The sequence below is a fragment of the Oxyura jamaicensis genome, chromosome 9 (genome assembly GCF_011077185.1).
Source record: "Oxyura jamaicensis isolate SHBP4307 breed ruddy duck chromosome 9, BPBGC_Ojam_1.0, whole genome shotgun sequence".
Classification (NCBI taxonomy): Eukaryota; Metazoa; Chordata; class Aves; order Anseriformes; family Anatidae; genus Oxyura; species Oxyura jamaicensis.
The window spans coordinates 1,644,445-1,664,035 of NC_048901.1; the positions used below are offsets into that span (position 1 = coordinate 1,644,445).

The 19,591-nt window shown below is 38.0% G+C and overlaps 1 long non-coding RNA gene across 2 annotated transcripts in view; it reads right to left on the reverse strand.

Annotated features, from left to right (window-relative positions):
* The window catches only part of LOC118171794, a 63,590-nt gene that overhangs the window by 40,769 nt on the left and 3,230 nt on the right, over positions 1–19,591 (reverse strand). For both annotated transcript variants that reach the window (XR_004753397.1, XR_004753396.1), the window contains exon 2: positions 2,992–3,159. This is a non-coding gene — a long non-coding RNA (uncharacterized LOC118171794). The remainder of the gene's footprint in view (positions 1–2,991; positions 3,160–19,591) is intronic.

Sequence of the window (19,591 nt, forward strand, 5' to 3'; positions counted from 1 at the left end):
TCAGGGTCACTGACATTTGACTCTAAATATTTTAGATTACATCAGTATGCAGCATTTCCATGCATCTGAGTGTAGTCTTCTTTACACAACTTTTTTTTAAATCACATATGCTGTATAGAAAAAAAAAGAAAAAGAAAAAAAAAGAAAAAGAAAAAAAAAAAATCTGTGGAAGTCTGCCACTATAGATTTGTCCTTGTTTGTGAAAGTTGCTGGTGACTGACTGACACGTGAACATTGATCTAAGTTGAACAAGAAATTGCCTGAACCAAGAACAACATGAAATAATACTACTAGAGGGAACTCTAATCACTGTGTTTCTGACACTGATGTAATAAACAAAATATGCAAGCAGATGGACACCTATTTAACCCATTTTTAAGGGAAAAATATGTTTTCTGACAGCTGTAGTCAACTCTCTGCAAGTGAATAAGTTGCTCATGCTAGCTTTTAAGCACATGGAGCTAGGAAACTAAGCAAAATAGGAGAGGAGATGTAGTCTGCCCGCTTCACATTCTTGGACAATTTTATGAAGTTCAAAAGGAAAATACTGAGAAGGAACACAGCACTACGTACAGCTTTCTAATGGCTAGAACTGCTAGCTTTCTGCAAGCCCTGTGCTAACAACAGTCTCTTAGGTAACAAAATTCTCACAGAAAGCACGAAGGGTTTGTAATGCATACCATCTCTTTAAAGTTTCAGCAAGATGTAGAGGGGTAGAAAACCCTAGGCTCTGAAGTGAGACAGACATACACAGACTAGATTCACTTTAAAATCTCTTGATCCAGTTAAGAGAAAAATACAGCCACATAGTAACATCCATGCAAAAGATGGAGCAGCTACTGCAAAGTAATAAAGTTTCAGGATGCTTGCCTGCTGCTTAAAAATATATAATTGCCCTTCTCAAGAGCTGAGATTTCAGGTTCCTACTATGCCTTCCTGCAGCTCTGCAGCCTTCTGTGTAACTTAAACATGGAACCTCTTCAAAGACTGCACAGTAAGAGCAGCAAACTCTTGATAACAAGACTGTGTTAAATCCGTAAAACTGGCTTTACAACAACTCGTAAATCATCATTCATATTTAGCCTTGCAAGAGAGTTATGGAAACTTTGTGATCAATCCCCAATATTAAACCAATTAAAAAACATTGCCCCAGGTGGGATGATTTTTCTCTTGAGAGCATAATTCCAAACTATTTAAAGTACTTTATTTAAAAAAAAAAAAAATCTTCAGGTTGATGCAGTATTTTATGGCTCTGATTTTAAAGTATTATTTTCTACCAGAAGTCTACCAACTGCTAGCAGAATTCTGTAAATATTCAGTTCCTATGCTACATTATTCTTCATCCTAAACTCATGTCTTCCTACCACTTTTACCAAAGTTTTCATTAAGAAACAAGTAAATGTTGGAGCGATTGGAGAGTAGGGCAGAAGTATAGACAGAAAACAGAAAAGAAACCCTTTCCTAAGCAATTGTTCTTTAAATCAATCTAAGATTGTTCTATTCATATGAATTAATATGGGGTGGCCCTTTCCATATTAGGGAAAACATCTGCTAGGGATTTTTCAAAAATTAAATGCAATACAAAAAAATGCATACTTTTTTCAGACATGAAAAAACATATATTCATACGTATTTTTTCAGACACAAGTCTGTGACAGAATTTCTGAAGCTTGATGGTAACAGAGATCAGCAACAGAGATTAAATTTCATTGAGAACTTTAAATTATGTTCTTCCCATTTTTAAAGAATGTGTCAGGCAGTCAGGAGGAGTATTAAAGTTGAATAGCTAATCATCAGGTTAGGCAGCCTCTTTTGCACAGGATTATTACCAAGCAGGCTCAGTAATATGCTGCATTGCTCTCTCTTCTTAGTGGGAAAATCAACAGGATCCTATGCAGACTATCAACAACTAGTCTCACTTATGATAAAAAACAAATAGGAATTTGCACTCCAGTTTTAAGATCTCTTTAGATCCAGTTTTAAGATCTCATATTTCTTGGATTCCTGAGCCAGACAGAAAGACATCTACAACACACATGTATCACACATCAAATGAGTTTAATTTTTCTCTAGTGGTCCTTCTCTACAATCAGGAATTAAAGTTCTTTTCACCTGCAGAATAGCTCAGAAGCTCAGAAGCTCAACCTGTGCACTTCAGAAGTTCAGGCGCCACATGTGAAGGAAGTCCAGGCATCTGAGATCTCATGCTCTACACATCCCTGTGCTGGAACTTTAAAACATAACACAGCACTACCCATTTCCTAATGAATATTAGGACAGGGGAAAGACATAATTTTACCCAGCCTATGTTCTTCAGAATGGCAATATTTTCTTTATAATCCCCTTGAAGTGTGAATGCTAGTGACCCCAAAGGGTGGAAAGAAGTAGAAAGCTTAAGAGCAGAGAGAAGAAAGATCAGAACAAACATTTAACAAGACAAAGATTGAATGTCTGAAGAGCAGTGCAGCAAGGAGAGTGGAGATCAAACAACAGAGATACAAGCTTCAATTTAATAACTAATCATTAGCTTTCCAGTTTATATGGTATATCTTTCTCTAACCAATCAGTACAATTTCAGTCATTAGTTTTCTACTTTTTGCCCTGTATTTTGATCTCAGCATGATTCCATCTTCTCAGGTATTAGGGATATAAAACTTATTTACGAACAAGAAAAGTTTTAATTTCACACTATATAATCTCATATTTATTTGATTGCAATGTCAGCAAATTAAAACAATAGGTATTCATCTGGAAAAGTACTCTGAAGCCTGATCCTAGAGTGATAATTCCAGAGATTATTCTAATGATTTATCCAAAATCTTTAACCAAATCACTAGGAAGCTACTTGTAGATTGCGGAAAGGTCATCAGACTGGAATCAGGAAATCTAGGCTAAATTCCCAATGATGTGTTGATCCAGAGAGGCTTTTTCCCTAGGCCAAGAAAGAAGCACTTCTCTAACAGGTATGATCCTGAATTTCCTAAACCTTACCTTCTGAATCCTACTTGGTTTAATTCTGAGCTTGGTGGGTGGCATACGTTCAAGATTCTCTCTCCAGCAGCAGATGTTCACCAGCTGAAGAATACATCAAGCAGCTGCTCTTTCTTGTTCCTCCCTGAAGGCTCTACAGATTCCCAGGACAGCCCAGAAATATGGTCCCTACAGAGGAAAGAAGGACAAGCTCTCAATTAAGTGGAAAAGGAAATTTTAACACAAATTTAAAAACAAAAACAAAAAAATACCACCAACAGTTTACAAGGAATAACAGCAAGCAAAAATTTGGATCAAATTAACTAGGGTAAACTGACTCTTGCCAACATTTTTCTGCCTGGCTTCTATTTTTCTTCCTCTCCTGCTAACCTTTTCAAGTCATAAAGGCCTTTCTGCTCACATATACAAAATAACTTTAAAAAAAAAAAATCTTCAGTGCACTCTGCTTACACAGACTATTGCTATCTCACATCTACTGCTAATAAGATTCTCCTGACCATGAGACTGCTACATCACATCTACCTCCAAAAGTGACAAATAGGCAGCACTTTGACAAAACACTCATCATGTGAGAGAAACAGCGGATGAGAGGAAGGCAAGCAGTACATTTGCTTAGCCAGTAATATAGGCTGAGAGTATGACCTATCAAGAAATTTACCATCTCCATATATTCCAGTTAGAGCTACATTTTATGCACATCTTTCAATTCCAGGCTGTGCAAGATTAAGAGAAATAACTGTAACAAGAACAGGAGCACTTGTATTTTTTCACATCTTACTAGAAAATGGCAAGCTTTTGACTCCAACACTTAAATCAAAAGGTGAGTTTGATTAATGCATTCTGACACTGAGTCTGCCTTAAGTGTAATGCTGCAGCAACCACGAAAGCTGAACATGAGCCACAAATAATGAATTTATGAAGATGTATGCACAACTAGCTTTGTTGTTGTTGTTTTTAACATTTTACAGAGCTTTGTGGACACCATGGGAGGCATTTAGGCAGGAGGGTGTATGCTAGTTACTAAGAGATAGAGGCATAACCTTAAGGATGAGTCTCCAGAGGGATACATTTTTGTATCAGGGATACATTTTTCTTTCATCAAGAAAAAAAAAAAAAAAAAAAAAAGTGAGATAAGACTAGAAGTAGGTAAAGACAGAAAATTATCTGTTTTCAGAGAAAAAGAAAGATCTCTAGCAGCCATCAACCAGTGTACGAGGAGATATGTGGATTTCCAGTTCCCACATTGGTTTTAACACTAGTTTCAATGAAAGAATGAACGAATGAAAGAAAAAATGAAAGAATTAAGCTTGCTTTATCTGCCTCACTGTCTTCACAGCTACATCATATTAAAAAAAAATTAAAAGCCATCATGTGCTCTATACCCATTTTAGTTTTACCTGTCATAATTGTTTCTATTTTCATAAGAAGAAATTTTAACTACCATGTTACTGCAATAAGCTTGCACATAATTTTTCATCCTTCATTTCATTTAGTGATAGTAAGAGGAAAATTTACCCAAATGGCCTGTACACTAAACTGTTGAAGCTTTCCCCTTGAATTCTTCTTCTCACTACCCCCTCCACCAGTCAGAGTTACGGTAATGGATACAGAAGCTAGATTTTCCACACTGTGCTATAGATCTGCCAAGCACCCCACGGAACACATAGTCAAGCAAAATATAGGAAAATGGACTGGCCATATTTTCAGAGTGGCAGCTTATTCTGCTGGTCAACCTGCACAGGTCAGCGGAGACAATGAAATAATGACTGATTGCCACCACAGCACACCCAGGCACCGCCTGTCTGTACAAAACCTGCACTCAGCATAGCGTAGAATACAGCAATACTGGCAGAGAAGACTGCTCTTCACACTTAAATGAGCAAAAGCAGGTGGTCTGTTCAGCTGTTTCTGTGCTGAATGAGGGAACTTCATTTGTCCAGACCTTGGGTTCCATTCCTTGTCAGTGAGGAAAGGAGACCAAAAAGGATACACGTTATGTCTGAAGATAGGCTTGCAGAGGAGGGAGAGAACACCTATCTTGCAAACAATAGGAGGCCAATATGATATAATGTAGGATACGCCACCTAAATAGCCCTAGAAAGTCTCAATTCCAGTTCTCTTACTTCTGACTAAGGTTTCCTAAGATAACATTTTTGCTTAAATATCAACAGGCCTGTTGCAGATACAAGATGACTAAGTTTCTGAAACCATTTCAGAACATAGTCGTTCCTTTAAAGACCTGGTTGAGGGATTGTTATATAAATACAGGATTTTATAGTATTATTAATCCTTAAGAGGCTGCATCATTTGATGGCTGTCTAGTGGGTAGTGTGAAATGACCACATGATACCAAGCTGCTCTCTGGAAATGAAGCCCCTAAATCAGATTAACTACACCAGTCCCTCCTCACATTCTCCCTTGAGTTTCATCATCACCACAGTTATAATTAACCCAGAAAACTGATTAGAACATTACTATTCCTTGCTACAGGGTTGACTATTTTAGTACAGATGGGATCCTATGATTTGCCATGTACACTGAAGTGTTAAACAGTGACCAGCTCAGGTGAGAGCTGTGTTTAAATGGGCTAAAACTACAGCATCAAATCAGATAACAGACAACACATTGACAAAGACAAAGGCTATATTATAGTTTTATGGCTATGAGTCATTTAGAAAAGGTCTGCAAATATGTAAGGAAAAAGTATGAAGTGACAAACACCGTACTTGTTCTGCACCTCCTCAAGGAATGCCTGTGCAGTCTCATTCGTGCGTAGTGGCATGTAAAGCCTTTATGGAAAAAAGATGGGTAATTTTTCATAATTACAAGAAAATTGAAATTATTTAACTTAATTACTGTCATTTTAATGACTGTATATTACTAAGTGGCTATACATCATTAGGTTCTAATAAAAATGTTGGTTTAATTTAGATTTGCTGTTGCCTACATACCTAGTGTCACAACCCACATGAGGATCCTACAAAAAACAAACAGTGCATGCAGTGCCGCTCTGTACAGGGAACAGCTCCAGGAGACAGGGCAATATTATGCCCCACATGCAAGAAAAACAATTTAATATAACACTACTTTTGATTTGTGGACACAGTTAAAAGAACTACTATTTAGGTTACCTAGCCATTACCGAAAACAAAGCATGGTATTTGGGAGACTATGCAAGCTACACACGGCTCAAAAAATGTATTTTAACATGCAATAGGCTTTTGAAACAAGCACTGCACCAGACTGCTTTTCTTTTCTTTCACACCCCCTTACTAAGTTTTTTTTTAATTTTATTTTGGTGCTGGTTTATTTTCTTGATATTTTTTTTTTTTTACACTGGTTTGTTTCAATTGACTGTAATTTTGAGCACAGCTCTTTCCCATTACCACCAGAATAAGGGGTGGGAGGAAGAGATGAGGCACATTGGTTTTTCATCAAGAGATTTGCTTTATGGTGCTTCACTGTTATTCCAGTTAAAGTTAAATTACTATTATGTATTTCATCTGTCAAATCTTCCTCAGCTATAGTCACAATATGTTGTTTGAGGAACACAGCAAATCTAGGGTTCGTACACATGTTCTGGAGGTACAGATCTACCACAGCAAAACAGCTCTGTTTTGTGAATTTATTTGAAGACATTTACCAGCAGATAGGATAAAGGATGAAAGTAATCATGCTCAAAAAGAAGAACATCTCACAGACAGCTGTATTTTTCACACATTGTTTCAATTTTTCTCAGTTTCTTCAAGTGCTGTCTCCTTTGCCACTTTCTTCTATCACATGAAGAAGATCATTTACATATGCATTAATAAAAGCTGTGGACAGTTGAAGCCAAGAGATGAAACAATTCTCAAAGTAAAATACTTTTCTAGATTCTGGCACACATCACCATCAGCTGATCTAAGAAAAAAAATACATCTCTTGACAAACCTTGCCTCTTTGGATGATGAAGTATTTGTAACGTTTATCAAATTAAATCTAATTGACACCGAGCTGGGAGCAAAAACTTGCAAACTAGATCTGCTTTCAAATCTTTGTGGACAGCAGAACATTTTAGCCTTCAGAATAGAATTCCTGAGGGTGACCCGCAGGTTTCTGCATGTGTGATAGGTAGTGTTCAGCAGTAAAACACTGAACTGAGTAACTTCCTTGCTGGAAACCAGGCTGGCACACTACCTTAGCTGACAGAACTACGCCAAGTTTACATTTGATGAATTGCTCTTATTTGGAATTTACTCTGAGTGAACACAAAATAAATTAGAAGCATTGTTCTACCTCTACTGAGTTGCACGTAATTATCTATCCAGCATCATATTTTCAATTTAAGGAGGTTAAGTTGCAGTAAAACTATTAAAATATATTTATTTTTTACACTTCTAGAGTGAACAAATGTACAAGCTGTAAAAACAAATAGGTAGAAATCACCACAAGCCTAAAGCACATAACCCAAGCTAAGGCCTCAGTTTTGCCGAAAAAGTCAATTTCTAATGGACTTCTCTGACATGGTTTCTGTTCACTTAAATTCTGAAATACTGCTGCTCTTAGCGTCCTCTCCTCTCAGGCTATTCTGAAAGTAGTTTCAAGAGGAAACTGAATGACTGCAGGCTGACTGATCCATCTCAAGAGAATGAAAGGGGTTGTATCAATCTCTACTAGCATGGGGTGTGGGGGGTGGGAAGGTCTCTAAATAACTGGAAAACCTGCTAAGTAGGATGACCTTTTTATACTGCATAATGTTCTGGGCATGAACTGGCTTTTCCAAAGATAGCTATTCATCTGCTCAACCTCAAGAATGCATTACAATGCTCTTGTATCTGCAGTCTGACCAGACAGCGTCACAAAATCCAGATAAAACAAGTAATTGCTCCAAGTGCTTCATGCTGGCTTATATGAGACCCATGCCTTTCCAAACAGCAATAGATGAGCTAAGGGATATTATGATACTGACTAAAAGCAGACAAAATAAGAAAAGGAACAGATTTCTAAAAACTTCAGAAGGCATAAAAATGCTCCTAAAAAAAAAAAAAAAAAAAAAAAAAGGCATAAAAATGCTCCCTTTCCCGATCCTGTGCCAGAGAAACACACTGAGCCCATCTTTTGGAGTCCCATAGGAAGAAGGCAGCAAATTAATGCCACACAATAAATGCCTGGCCCTCTCCCAGGATTAAGCAGCAACAGAAGCACAGACGTTCTTTCCTACCTAAAAGCTTCCAAAGCAGCACTGCTAGATTTGAGGCATTTGGAACCTCTTCTTCCCTCAGTCTTCCTTGTACAGCTGCGCTACTTTAGGAAGGTGCAGATTGATTTAGTTAAGGTATCTTTGATCTGGGCTAGCTCTCAATAGCACTGAAGATGTGAGGGCATGTGGGTTTCAGCACAGAATCATTACCCAATCACTCTGTCAGCTTTTGCTGATAATCCTACTGGTGCTCAGCCCATGTGGTCTGCAGTCATAGCTTCTGCTGCAGTGCAGTTCTGCTCAACCCAGTTATTAATAAAGCACTTACTCATGCCTGAAATAAACTTCCTAGTTTCTGAAACTGGTGAACTTGAAAAAAGAAAGGGAAGCGGTACAGAAGGTTGCATCTTTCTACAATTCCTCTTTTCAGACTTCCCTTCCCCAATTATAAACAGTCCTGCTCTGAGGCACAAGTCAGAAAAAAAAGAAAAACATCTATCTGAAACTTAGTATTATTGCATTTGTCTCATTTCCAAGGAACTGAACCCAGTTTTCAGCTTCAGGTTGGAGATGAAACTCTACTAAAGAAAGTGACTGGCTTCAGTTGTCAAACTCTCTGATCTGTGATCCCACATAAAGGGACTCCCACAGTATAATTTTCAGAGGAAACGATGATATACAAACTTTTCTTTTAGATCTTCCCAAACAGGTTTGTCCTTGGTAATGGTAAGTTAGACATATTTGATCAGCTTTGCCAGCTGGCCTATTTTGGCTATAGGTCCCTGCTGCACATCAACACTCAAAGATTTCCAATCATTGTTGGAAAAAGTAGATCATTGTTACTGTGAAGTGTCACCTTTTCCCAAACATAACTAACACAGATGCTTTCCATTAGGAATTACATGAAACAGAAAAAGGCCCACTTAAATCAATTACAGGCTAAAAAAACTCAGACTGGTGCACTGGGGATGTGTGGGGGGAAGCAGAAGGACCATCAGACATTTGGCACAAATTGTATATTTCTTCATTTGAAGAAGTAAAACACATTCTATACCTGCAGGTTAGAGTACTTACAGGTTATCAATTCAATGAATAATACACTTTCTTTACAAAAAATAAAATAAAAAAAGAAAAGAAAAAAAGTAATAAATTAAAAAAAAAAAACTCAGTAAGTCTTGCTTAAGTCAGTCCTAGAACATTACTGTTGACAAATCCCTCTGACCTCAAAGTATTCTAGAAACCTTTGCTTGTCTTCAAGGGGGAAAAAAATCTTATCAAGATTATGGTTTTGGGACAAGCCTTGGTTCTGCTCATTAGCTAAAAACCCACTGATGATCCCATAGTAAAAAATGAAGTTTTATTTCATAGATTTCTCTTGATACCAATACACTCTTCAGAATATTCATTTTCTTTTCCAAATTTGGAGCATTTAGAGTAGAAGGCCATGTGCTCTTCCTCTACTCTGACACTTCTACACATGAGAGCCCCTGTCTATAGTGACCCAAGGATGACTGATGTGATGCTGCTAACACGTATCCTCTGTAACTGGATTGGTTAAGATTTGCAGAGCAGAAGTCTCTGAGGTAGCTACAGGAGACGCCTGCTTTGTACACTTAAACTGCTGTTCATCCTGCTTATTCATTCTAATCTACTAAAAGTATCTTAGCTAGTAGTATCTTAAGAACAATTTTATCAGCTTAACTGCCCAGTAAGAAGTATAGCCTGGGACATGACTAGAACACAAAACTATGAACACTCAAGTATGTGTTTATACGCTGGTACATGGGCCCAGGCACAAAGAGTGACAAAATAGCATTAACCAACCCTCAAAGTAAACCCCTCTCTTTCCAGAAGGATGCATCTTCATAGAAGTACAGCACATCCGTTAATGGTCCTTACAAATCTTCATTAAGATTTTAAAAAGCATAATGATGCATCTTAGACTTAACTATGATGTAAATCATAATTCATCTTACTCCAACCAGCAATTTCTAGGGATTTCTTTACGGCAACATTTTTAAAGCTGTTTCCTAATGAGAAGAGATTTTCTCTCAAAGCCTCTTCTTAGTTTGCCTTATGAAACAAGTTGCCCACCAGTGAAATATCTCTTGAAATCTAAAATGTTATACCATCACAAATGGAAGTAGGCAGCTGCTTTGGTTTATTTCTTATATTCAGCGCCTCATTTAATGTACAGACATACTAAGAAGATTAGGTAAATAGATTAAATTTGCTAGGTGCTAATCAATATTACAGATGGTAATGTGCTATTTGTAGTCATAAATGGAAAATAGCATGTTAAATACAAAACCAAGTTTCACAAATTACTACAAATCTTCTTTAACTATTTCTATTTCTTATTATTTCACAATGGCTGAAAAAAAAAACTTTACATTCATCGTACCAAACCAAAAAACCTGATTAGTTAAGCACATGGAGGAACAGTTCCTGGGAGTTGATCACATGCATTTGTCTTAGTGAGGATCTACAGACAGTCTTCCTCATCTCTCTTCAGAATACCAGCTGCCTGTACATGGGAAATATTTCATTGTTTTTATCCAAAATATAAACAAACTGAATCATTGCTGATATAGTTCTCTATGGTCTCACAAAATGATGGTTCTTTGCCAGTTTCCCCACCCTGAGACTTCGTGTTCATGAGGTATACAGTTTGGATTCCACTGATAGATACTTTCATGTGTTTAAACATAACATGAAGTACTTGTTTTAGGATCTGTCTTAAAAATAAAATAAAATAAAAAACTATTTTTCAAGGCTTTAAATATGTAGTTTTGAACTGGATATTTCTCGGGCAGTATCATCACCATACATTTTGAAGCAATTCAACTGTTCCTAAAAAAACAAACACCAAAAAGCAAAACAAAACAACAACAAAAATAAGCTTCAGTTACTGAGCTAAACAATTTGACTTCAAGATGCAGAAAGATGTAAATGCAGAAAGATGTAATGATTAAATAATTTACATGAGAGACTGACCTTCCCAGCTGTACAGTCTTCAATGAAAACAGTCGTTTGACCAAATATTTTGTTCCATAAATGCAGAGGAAACAGATGGAATTAATGTAACAGGTGCACTTTACAATTGCAAAGATCTTGCACACCTTATGGACTTGATTCTACATTGTATCAGTGTTTGGAAAGGAATTTAAAGTAGTCAGATCAGTCAGAGTGAAAACTGACAAGTAACATAGAATCATAAAGGTTGGAAGAGACCTTCAAGATGATCTGGTCCAACCACCACCCTGTGATCAACATGCGTTTATTGGTCATTTATTTTTCCACAGGAATTCAACAATAAATCCAAGAAAACCAAGATATTTGGGGGTGGAAGGAATGAAAAGATCTCTACTAGTGTGAAACTCTTGGAGATCTACATGACACTTAAACAAAATATTAATTCCCCCCCCAATGAAAAGTTAGAGTCCCATTCAAAAAAGCTGGACAAGCACAAACACCCACAGAGGCATCCAGATCCTTTGTCTCTAGGGCACCAAGATGCATGACTTTCTGAAATTAAACAATTACTAAAAAATTGTGAAAAGCCCTAAGACAGGCTGGGTAACTAAAACATTGTAGAAATCTTTTCTGAATATAATCTTCCTCTAATCTCTTAACACAAACACTTGCACGTTTTAACAACATTTGCCAAGTATCGCAATCAGGACAACTCTTCTTGGGATAAATCAAGTCCTACTACACTTAAACTGTGAAATACAGCAATATTAATATTTCTCTTATATTGCTTTCTCTATTCTCCTGAGACACCCCCTGGCAGGCCTAACTGGCCTGTATTGAAAGGAGAAACTGACAGAAACTAGACCTGCCAGGAAGACTTCCCAGCATTATTTTCAGTAGTAGGTAAAATTTTCCTTCTCATTTCACAAGCATGAACTTTAACTTGGATAAACAAGGTCTTGAAGTTCTAATTATTCTTTTGTTTATTGCTCTGTTTACAAGCATAGTGATTTTACATATTTGCTTACAATTGCAATTGGTTAGAACTTTCTGCTGAAGAAGCCATGGACTCTGTAAGCTTTCCAGATGTCAATTCGGTGTCATCTTAATGAAACTTTCATATATCTTCCCCTTGCAGATCTAAATTTTACACTATGCAATACCATGGATGACTCCTGGAGCCTTTCTAGTCATGAAGTGCTGTGGTTACTGCTACCCCATTTCCTTAGAACAGCAACCACTTCTTTTGGGGGGCTCCAAACTCAGGTTAGGTCCATGTGATCACTTACAAACGAGCTATTATTTTCCCATGTCTAAAATCTTAAGGGACAAGTCCTGAACATCTCTGGACACTGAAGCAGCTGGCATCAAGCTACTCACTTTTGCCTTCCAGAAGTCAAGATGGTTTAGACATGTCCACAGTCCTGATTCCTACAAGCAAACTGCCTTTATCTTATACAGAAATTATTAAAAAAGCTATTAAACAGACTGTGCCAAAAAAAAAAATCAAGAAATACATGTTACGCTATATGATGCTGACAAGGTCTACAAAATTCTTCCTCCAAGATCTGTAACTTTGCCAGTCCAGAATAAAGGAAGTAAATGAAGAAGAGGGAGATTAAACCACTACCCATATAAGTTCTAATTAAATGTATGTTAGTTTCATTGTTTAGACTCTAAAGGATGAGTCCTGAAGTAATTCTTGGTATGACAGTCGATATAGTCTGGAACATGATGTACTCAGAGCAAAAATTCTGAGGGCCACACTCTACAATCACAAGATATCTAGCAGAGATAAAGGTTATCTTAAAGTTCTAACTCTTATGAAATCTCTGTAGGATGATTTCTGGACATCTCTTAACAGAGATGAAACCACTGAAAGATGATATTTCCTAATTTCTGGAGTTGACAGCTAGTTCCTTGTGGCAATACAGTCATGCTTCCTATTCACCACCGCCCCCACATTCAACTAAAGCTCTCAACCAGGCTTTGTGGGTTGGAAGTCAAAAAAAATGCAGGGAAGCAGAGTAAGTGAGAGGTGACAGGAAGACAGAGAGCTGAGAAGGGAAAAAACAGAGGAAATAACAGCAAGAGAAATTCAGGCTGAAAGCAAGCAATGGAAAATGAGCTCCAAAGGAAGGGGGAAAAAAATGGTTAAAAAAGAGAATGGTGGTAGGGTTTTTGTTTTGTTTTGGGTGGTGGTGGTTGGTTGCTTGCTTGCTTTTTTCTGTTTTTGAAGTTTAGCATTTACATTTTTTAATGCTTATGACTGACAACTGTCTTCAATACTGCAGAAACTCGCATAAGGCATTTCTTTCTTGCACATGATTTGCTGGACTTGGAAGGAAGACAGATTTTTCTTAGCTAAGATTCTTATAATATACAGAATAATTTACATGATTACATCATACAGCTACTACAGACTTCAGAAGATTTCTAAGTGTTTGTACTTTTTCAACTGTTTATTGTAGCACTTAAGGTTTCTGCTAAAAATTCCATTGTTTAACATTCAAGGAGCCAGGGTGTTTAAGCTAACAGAATACCACCACCACCAACAAAAGAAATGTTTAGCAATCCATCCTTTTTGAGCAACTACAGTACAAACACCTGCATGCTTTGTATCTTTCTAATTAAGTTTCCTAAAATACCTTTCCTACTGATGTAATTTGGATGTTTCATAGAACATTTAGAAGTTGCTGCAATTGTTCAAGTTAATGTGCTGTTGAACAACTAGCATGACAGACAGGTCAGGGAAAGCAGTCTGTTTACATTGCATGGTTTCCATTGTTAATGGCTTACGTTAGTAATAATAAATATGCTAAATAGCCTTTATGATTCTCTAGCTTGGAAAAATTATACTAATTTATGGCTCTCCAAACATGTTGCAATAAGCGGTGTATTCTTGCAGTGGAAGCTTTATCCGTGGCCCCTGTAAGTATGAGTAGATTACTGGCATTTATTTTCATTACCTTGCCATCTGTGGCTACACATATAACATTGATACACTCCCAACACAATCATGCTTGTTGAAAAGTCCAGCTTTGAAAACACATTTACATTTTTGAAGTATGAAGATGGGCATGTTAGGACCTACTGTTTCCTCATTCCATACCCATCATTCCATGTCATTCCCATTGACCAAGACTGAGCTGCTTCGATCCTGCCTCCCCAGCAAATCACCAGCAGTTGCATATCCCTCAGAAAGATACTGACATCCCATAACTTCTTGGGAGCTTTTAAACCTCATACCCTGCGGGACAGGAACAGTTATTTACCGCATTTTTTCCTCACATGTGGCTGAGGCCTTTTGATACCATGGCAATGCTGAACCACAAACTACAGCAATTGGTAGCTCAGCCATCTTGACTCCTTGCCCAAGACTGGGGACTCCGAGCGTGCAATTACTGTGCCATTTTTTTGCTTTTGGAAGCATTCTTGTACTCATTTATCTGATTCCTAAATCATGAACAGAACTCATGTAGGGCACTTCTCCCCCTTCCCCCTTTATTTTGTTTATCTCAATCCCTTGTAGGAGAGCAGAAATTAAGAGCTAGAATTTCACTGACTTGCAGCTTAGTTTATTCTTTTGTCTTGTCAAACTTATTGCAGCTACACAATTCCCCTACTAGATTAAGAAACCTCAGAGGCTATGGCTCAGATTAAGCAGCAGCTCTTACTGTAAGCTTCTTATTCTCAGTGGTTCCATCTTCTACTCTACCCACATGATTAAACAATAAGGATATTATATCTTTCAGTACATCTGTCACTTCAGGTCCTATCGCTTTCAGCCCACTTCTGACAGTCCACTGCAAGGAGACTTGGTATCTGTCCTTCATATCGGCAGTGCATTTGGTCTGATTTCCAAGTGTTCTAGGAAACTGTCATATTCAATGATGCCTATGTTATTTCATATGCAGCTTGTAAAAACAACTGCACTTGCTGCCACTTTCTCCCATCTTTCAGCACAAAAGGTCTATAATGAGTTATCAGGCAATTCCATTACAAAATTACAAGTGACATCAGGTGGGTCCATTCATCCAAGAATACCGTACCTTAAGAGAAAATTGCATCAATTTTCTTTTGAAGTATAATGTGACCATTAATTTTAAGGCAATTTTCTGCCATGGGAACTAGACATGATCCCATCCACAAACTTTCAATAGCTGCCCTAAAAAGGCTAGATTGATGGAACACTACTACAGATTCTACTGAAAGTCCATTCAGTGCCTAGATAATGAGGAAAACAGTGCAAGCGTGATGCATTTCTATTTTTTCCCTTTATGGCTGAAACCTTAGCATCTGGATCAGTAAGTTAAATAAGGACTGACAAAGCAGTATATGCAGGGAGTATTTTATTATGAAAATCTATCGATAGACTATGAAGATTTGTTTTTCATTTGGAACACATCTATCTGAAAACAATAAAGATTTCTTCTTATTATATTTCAGGCATTTTATCTTGGTGTTCGTTACATAAAAAATAAACAAGACACCTTGAGACATAAGGATATGCTAGAATCCTAAAACTTGAAGCAACTTCAGAAATAACTTACTTCTGGCCCAATTTTAGCAAGTTCAGGCACAGACCCAGAACTTAGAGGCTATCTTTTGGCCTGGTTGTTGTTGTTTAACCTGGTCGACAGCTAAACACCACACAGCCATTCGCTCACCCTCCCCCCTCCCTCTCTGGGATGGGGGAGAGAAACAGGAAAGTGAAGCCTGTGGGTTGAGATAAAGACAGTTTATTAAGACAGGAAAATAATAATAACAATAATAATAATAATAATAGTACTACTAATAATAATGTGTACAAAACAAATGATGCACAATGCAATTGCTCACCACCTGCTGACCCAGCCTATCCCCCAGCAGCCAGCCCCCTGACCACAGCTAGCTACCCCTGTGTATTGTTCAGCATGACCCCAGATGGTATGGAATTATGGAATACCCCTTTGGCCCATTGGGGTCAGCTGTCCTGGGTCTGTCCCCTCCCAGCTCCTGCTGCACTCCCAGCCTGCCCGCTGGCAGGACAGAGCGAGGAGCTGAAAAGTCCTTGGCTTGGTGTAAGCAGTGCTCTGCAGCAATTAAAACATCAGCATGTTATCAGCCCTCTTCTCATCCTGAACCAAAACATAGCACCCTACCAGCTACTAGGAGGAAAATTATCCTAACTGAAACCAGGACACTGGTGACCAGAAATAAGATGTCAATAAATAATAATAATTAAATTTTAAAATATCAGAAGTGGACCAAAAGATTTATTATAGCAAGTAAAGCACATAAATAGAATTTGGCCACTACTCCCCTGGCTCTGAGAAGGGCTCACCCCATCACTGCCATCGCTGAGTACAGTCAGAAGCTGGGCAACACTTTACATCAAAGAAGGAATGGAAGGATTTGGAGAGGTGGAAAAATTGACCTTAGTACTTGGGTTTGAAAACAGCATCCAACAGTAAGTATTTAAACATTATTTAGCTGGTTTAGTTGAATTGGAAACAGTAAATTTCATTATAGAGAGTCATACCAGGGTAGCGTAAAAGCTTCTCTGTGCAGAAGAGACCTATAGCAACCAATCCTAACTAGAACTTTCTAGAATTCTAATTTCCAGGAGGAGAAGAAACAGAAAAGTTAAATAAAAAACTTTTCAGTCCAGTAAAATATTTGTTAAAGGAGGTCAGTGGGCAGGGATGTAGCAACTATGCTTTTGCTCTGTGGTTATTTGCCCAAAGTACAATCCTAGTTTATGGGTAGAGCTCCTGAACAAACTACAGTGATGAAGATGCACGTCTTACCAAGTCTACAAGAACTAAAAGATCTAAGAAAACAATCCCATTAGAAAAGCCCAGAAAAAGAGCCTTAAGCAGTTGTTTGATATTTCACAAGAAGCAATACTCCAGACCTCCGACACAATGAACAAAAATACAGTGTGCAAAAAAGAAACCAAATATTAAACACAACCTTCTGCAGCACAACTGCAACCAACGAATAAAAAGTCAACATTTTCCTTATCAGTCTTTTGAGTCTTATTTTTTTTTCCTGTGTCAGATAACTCCGTTACCAAGAGACATTATTTATTTCCAACTTCTGATCATTTAAACCAAATGTGCAAACACATTTTTTCCCTTTGAAGTCATCCTACTGCCTGCTTTTATAGACACAGGGTAGAAGCCACTGCTTGGCCTTTGTCTAAGGCAAATTGGAACAGCATAACAATATCATAAATACCCAGTCTAGCTGGGATAAGTCATTTGCTCCAGCCAGAGCTCTTCACAACATGCAGTTTCCACAGTCATTGCCCCAGATGATCATTGCTCCTACTGTCCCATCAGAGAGCTACTGCTCTTCCCCACCTCTCCTGCTCCCAGCCCTCCCCCCCTGTCACCCCCAGGCACTCGCTGCCCATTCGAGTCTCTCCAGGTCCACCTCTAAAAGCAGAGGGCTGGGGAACACGGAGGGACAGGAAGAAAATGGCCTATCAGATTTGTTTTTCTATTTTTTTGTTTGTGTGCTATGTTGTGGTTTGGACTTTTTTGGTTGGTTGGTGTTTTGTTATTTAAAATCCTTAAAAATTTTAGAACATTGCACAGCTGAGTTTGTACTGCTTCGTGATTTCATAATTCTACATTTCTCTAGTGGGTAAAAGCTGCTTTTGCTTTAAAGTGAAAACTGAAATCACAATCCCATAACCAAATGAACTGGAGTGCTCAGCCAAAAACCAGAAGTGGCGAACTGAAAATCTCAAGATCTGGCACCACTCTGCAGGAAGCCGTGCAGCACATGAGAGCTGGTGGGAACAATGCAGCCGCTTCCCAGATGGAGCCAAGAACAAGCCTGTCCAGAGGATGGCTGGACTTCCTGGTGTAGTTCGCCCCAGGACCTGAGCTACAGAGGACCTGAGCTGCAAAGGATATCCAGAGACCAAGGGCACAGCATTTTCCTCACTTACGTGCAAGTGCTAGCCTTCCATGCCACCTCTCACTACTATCTCTGTGGGCAGGGGGTCGTTCCAAGAAATTACAAGCACCTTCGGCAGACTAGGAGGTGGGAGGGTCACTTCTCTCCACTTACCCATAGGACAGAGATTACATCTAATACTGCTGCACTGGATTCCAGCATTTATAAGATTGAAGCAGTCATTTGGATCCTTGCTGAGGAAGTTTGCTGTTAGGCTAAGACCTGATGTTAGGGATCATGTCATGTATGCATATTATTATGCATATTCATTGATATGCAAATGTGAGCATAAAGCCATATTAATCACATAGCCTAAAATCTCCAGATACCATGACCTAACAGGTTTAAATACTGCATGTATGCGTACTTTTTCATCACTGTGTCTTAGGCTTGTTTCATGATTAACTACAAATCAGCCGCATACATATAGTTTTTCTATATAAATATTTTTCCATTTTAACATACATCTATTGTCAAGACTTAGCCTGCCAATTGCCATTCAAAGCATGGTCAAACATCTCCAGATTTGCCAGTCTACTGCAGCCACTTCAGTCAGGTATTTAAGAGCAGCAGGTTTCCTTTTCCTTTTTAACCCCTCATTAAATGGAATGAGCTGTCAATGCCACAACTCCATTTACTTAGTTTTGGATTGATTTTTCTGAATAGTTATACAGCTACAAGAACTCCTGAGGCATGGTCAGCTGAATGGGGGCATCATGCCTAGAATTATCTCTGGCAGTCAATAATACAGGAAAATCAACTACCAACACACTTTGCATGTTAAAACCACCAAAGATATGTCTATTCAGCTTCCGAGTAACTGAGTTTAGCCATGATGGCTTAAATCAATTACCCAACTTAAAATCTGTGAACTTCTAGAAGTCATTCCACCAGCAACCTTCTACTCTGATGGGTCCCTAAAAAAAAGGGCAGACAGAAAAGTCACTCTTACTGAAAGCAGTACTTGCATTTTGCTCCAAACTATATCAAACTTATTTTCATAACTCCAGATATGAGAAAGATCCATTTATGTTTTAACTGGGCTGGCACAGAATTAAATTTTGAAATGGTAACTGACTCCTAAAGAACACAGATGATTAAGATAATTTTGGATTAAGATATTTTTTTTTCCTTTATTTAAGGGAAATAAGTACCTTATTTAAGCGGGAACACAAGGTTGTACAGCAAAAACATTTCTTGTTCAGAAATGGATTTAGTTGTCCTTTCATAGGTGCCAATTCTACTATGAAACAAGTTTTCATCATTACCATATATTTTGATACGGAGCTTCCCATGCTTTAAGGTGCACTTAATGGACACTGAGTCCTTGATCAATACTTTAAGTTCCTTAGATTAAAAGCCACTGAAGAAATTAAGGTGGAAAGTTTGAGAGAATCCTGTATTGCTAGATTTTTAAATATAGATGCAGAGCCAGAAATTCTTCAGCTCTGAAGTATTCTTCCCTTGTTTTAGTTCTGCAATTCTTTCTTG